Below are 4,698 nucleotides of genomic sequence, written 5' to 3' on the forward strand. Positions count from 1 at the left end.
ATGATTTGACTTCAATTTTTTCGATTATTGATTAATTTAATTTTTTTAATTAATTAATTAATTTAATTTAATTCAATTTTACTCGTCAATTCAATTTAATCAATTAGTAAATTTCAATCAATTTATTATTCAAATCGATTGTTTTCGCACTCTTATTCAACCCGATACCCTCCATGTGTCATAACCCTAATAAAATGCCTCGCCTTAGGCCTTCTAAATAATTGTTATTACCCATGTGGCTAGAAAATCATTCTTATACTTATAATAATATTTTTTTTACTAACTTTTTTAAAGAATATATATATATATATTTATATGATTTTCAATGACTTTTAGAGGTGGAAAGAGAAGTTTGTGGTGGGGGGGAAGAAGAAAGTAGAATAATCTTTTTTGGTTAACGTGTGGGGTCGGAAAAGCGTGTTGCTTTGGCCGCTAAGGTTGATAAATGATGCCGCCAATTATAGGCATCTCTTCCCTTCCCTTTGTTTTTGCTATTACCAATAATGTGATCTGAACTGAAGTAGTAATATTATAATTATAATAAAGTACCATTATAAATGTTTGAAAGATAATGCATTAATTAATGTAATTATGATTTAATAATTAACTATATAAATAAATTTAAAATTTTTATATGAACAAACATAAATTAAGAAAATTACTGGTAAAAAGAGTAGAATATTATTATGATTACATTGTTATAATAATTATAGGGTATTGGGTATTAATTTATAGATTTATATTAAAAAATTATAAATATATATAAAAAACTTATTGTACCTTGTAAATGTGTCCCAATAATAGTTATATAAAAAAATTATATAAATTTATATTCTGATCAAGAAGATCAATTATAAAAATATATCTTCAATTGTAAATATGTTCGAATAATAGTTAAATTTGAATTTTGACTTGTAATTATAATAATTATTAATTTATTTTATAAAATTAATGTGCCTTGTCATGGGTTTTTCTTTTTCTTTTTTTTTTTATGAAATTATGTAATTTATCTATATTGTTATATGACCTAAGAGAATATTTTATATTTCTTGTTTAAAAAATAAAGATAAAACTTAATTACCAAGGTTTGATGTCATAACTTTATAAGAATAAAGTATTTAATTTTATCATTTTACTAATTTTAACCTTAACTTAAATTTTACATTAAAAATATAAAAAAAAACTAGACCACATCTATCAATAGCCATCTAATAAATTTTTATTTAAAATATTTTATTTTTTTTATTTATACGTGCATAACACGAGCCACACTTTTAATAAATATTTATACATGATGAATGTAACTTCTTTTAAATTTTTTACCAAAAAAATTAAAAAAATAACATACTAAAATGGCCCACTATCCATAGTCATAATATAAAAGGATTTATTCAAAAAAACTATTTAAACACTGAGTTTTAACGTTTTGTATAATTTTTAGTATTAATTATCAAAAATTGTCGGTGATTGTTCTTTTCTTTTTTATAACTAAGTATTTTATTAAAAAAAATGGGCAAAACGTCAATAATTTATATTAAGACATATCTTGCGTCTTATAACAAAAATTGAAAAATACAAAAAATTTAATAAACTACTAATATATTTATATTCATCCTAATAAAAAAAATATATACAAATATCAAATTATGGGTCATTATTCACTAAATTTTTTAGTAGATTTTCAATCACAGTTAATATTTTAATCATTGATAGTGAGTGTTAATTAAAGTGTCAAAAAGATAATTTTTCATAAATTATTAAATTGATGTAGAATTGACAAATGTGCAGATTGTCAAATGCCTGAAAACAAAAGGCTAAAGAAGAAAGAAAAGAAAATTCTTTTTGATGGAATGGAATGTCCTATTCTGTGTATATAGACTGTAATTATATCTGAATTTATTCGAAGGATAAATTGAGAAAAATATTATTCAGAATTAGTTGGAAAAAACTCGAAACTTGGGTTATTAAAAAAAAAAGAAGAAAAAGAGCAAATGAAAAGCTATGGGAAATGTGAAAACAGATCCTTCAAGTGCAAGGCTTGTGAACTCTGTAAAGAAGAAGAATCCAATTTGAATTGAGTGTTGGATTTTGTAGAATATATGCCTCTCATGCTAATGGCACCTTTCTGAGTCACAGAGTACTCAACTTGGGCAGGTTCCCTCCCTCTAGACTCGAACCAGAACCAGCCAATCAGCAGGAGAATAATAAAAGAATGACAAAAAAGGTGTATCCATACATCTTAAGAAATGTTATACGGACAGGGCGTTTTCACATTTTGTATTGTATTTAGAATTAACGGTCAGATACTTATTCACTATATTGTCAATAATTACTTTTTGGTAAGGAAATAGTTTAAGGGTATTATTTGACCATTAATAATACAAAATGTCAAAACTCTCTGTCTGGTTAACATTTCTAATATATATGTGTGTGTGTGTGTTCGTGTGTGGGGGAGGGTGAAAGATGGATAGCATTCCAACAAATCAATTTTATATGGTAGATTGAAAAGCTTGAGATGCCTTTCTTCTAGGGCTTTCTTCCTTTTCTTCCATACCCATTGAAAGGCTCAATACATCCATCATCTGCTATATATATATATATATATATACACACTCACACACCCCTCTTTCTTCATCTTCATCTTCATCTTCTGGTTTTAGGGTTTTGTGGCATAGAAGGATGAGTGATCCCAAGTATGGCTATCCCTACCCAGCTCAAGGTACTGTCCCATCTCCATGCCCGTCTTCTCTGTTGTCTCCTTCTTCCTTCTCTGTTGCAGCATAGATCAATATTCTTTCTTGGTTCTTAAATCACTTAATTTCCCTTCTTGCCTGATCATCTTTAGATCGAAAAGAACCCTAAAAGAGAAGAAAACAAAGTGGGTATTTTGATTCATGATGATTGGATCTTGAAATTGTGGTGATCTTGATTTGGGCAGGGTATTATCAAGGGCCCCCAGTGATGGCACCTCCCCAGTATGTTGCTCCTCCCCCACCTCCAAGAAGAGAGCCTGGTTTTCTTGAAGGATGGTAATACACCCATTACACACACACCCACACACACATATATGAAAGTGCCCTACAAAGGAATAAAATTAGGGTATGAACTTTATATTTGATTTGAAATCTTAGACAGAAATCAAGAGCAGAGTGATTATTTTCACTCAAAAAGGGTTAAAATAGTCATTTCAACAATAGGAGTAGGTTAATCATTTCAACCATTTTCTCCCAAGATTTTGGGCACTAATCATTTTTCTTAGCATCTACCCTTTGTACTATTTACATGTCTTTGTGTGAAAAAGTTGACAAGAGGTATTAATGATGAATATTTTATAGAATATAAGGTCATATCTTAAAATTAAGCCGAGTTTAACTTGAATTCAAATTTAGACAATACTTTATTATAACAAGTAGGTATTTTGTAATCCATCAAAAACTTAATTGAGAGGATACACTAAATATGTGATTATTAAAAGGTGAGAGGACACACAAATTAGGGTATAGGTAAAATTGTAAATTTAGATGTATTGAAATTATGAGGTCGATAATGAGATAATTTATCTCTTTTACGAGCCAATCATTCATATAGTGAATTTATGTTTCTCATTTGCCTTTGTGTGAACACCGACACATTGACGAATCATATTAAGTTCGTGTATCTCTTGTTTCGATTCATGTGAGCATGACATAACCTTTGTTTCGATTCATGTGAGCGTGACATAACTTATTTCGTGTGTTTGTTTTACTATGTATTAAACGGTACCAATTCGATATAGTCAATATCAAAATTGATTATCGAATAATTTATATAGTCGATCTTACCAAATGGGATTAGGGATTTTATCATGTTATTAGTGTTTAATTGCTTGAAAATTCTAAGTTTGAATGTAATTTTGTGAAATTTGCAGCCTTGCAGCCTTGTGTTGCTGCTGCCTCCTGGATGAATGCTGCTGTGACCCCTCAGTCTTCTGTGTGTTCTAGCTGCTCATTCCGCCCATTTTAGTGTTTTTATTTCTTTCTTTTTTTTTGTTGGTTAGTTGACACATTGTCTGTGTTTAACGACTTCTTCCCTTCTAAACTGATATATGTTTGTATCAATAAATTAAATTGAATTATGATATTTAAATTATTTTGTCTTTTAAACTCTTAATAATATTACGATAATATTAATTATTATTTTATAAATAATAGTTAAATAACAATAAATGTACTTTATTTTTAGTAAGGATGCGTCAAAAAAATAGTAAATGCCCAAATCGAACCGATCCAAACCACCAAATTGCATTTTTTTGATTTAGGCAATTGGTGACGGTTTAAGATTGTTGGAAAAACTGACCATGATGGTTGGTTTAAGTTTCATAGTTCGATAAATCGACGTGTCACCTCTAAGAATGGATCTCGGGAATAGAACCTCTAGTTTGGCGATGTCGAATCTCGGTGGTAGAATCTGTAAAACAATGGAGTAACGGGGTTAGGGTCCCCCGGAGTAGACTCCAACGCTTAAATTAATAGAGTAAATGTAAGTAATAAAAAATGTAAGAGCTGAAGAGTCTGATTATACCTAGTGAGGATCCCTGCCTTTTATAGGCAGATTCGTTGTAAGGTACTCGAGATGGACAGGCACAACTCCTGATGACCCCGGTCAAGCTGGAGCCAGTCTCGCGGTCTAGCCTGGATTTCTTGAACTCCATTCCGAATT

General features: G+C 29.5%; 1 long non-coding RNA gene across 1 annotated transcript; it reads left to right on the forward strand.

The window, feature by feature from the left end:
* The first annotated feature begins 2,437 nt into the window (after nucleotides 1-2,437).
* LOC127800993 (uncharacterized) lies at nucleotides 2,438-4,135 on the forward strand. Its single transcript, XR_008022919.1, has 3 exons — nucleotides 2,438-2,719; nucleotides 2,939-3,029; nucleotides 3,908-4,135. It is a non-coding gene; the product is annotated as an uncharacterized LOC127800993 (long non-coding RNA).
* Nucleotides 4,136-4,698: the final 563 nt, after the last annotated feature.

This window comes from Diospyros lotus, chromosome 5 (assembly GCF_014633365.1).
Source record: "Diospyros lotus cultivar Yz01 chromosome 5, ASM1463336v1, whole genome shotgun sequence".
In the NCBI taxonomy this organism is placed as follows: Eukaryota; Viridiplantae; Streptophyta; class Magnoliopsida; order Ericales; family Ebenaceae; genus Diospyros; species Diospyros lotus.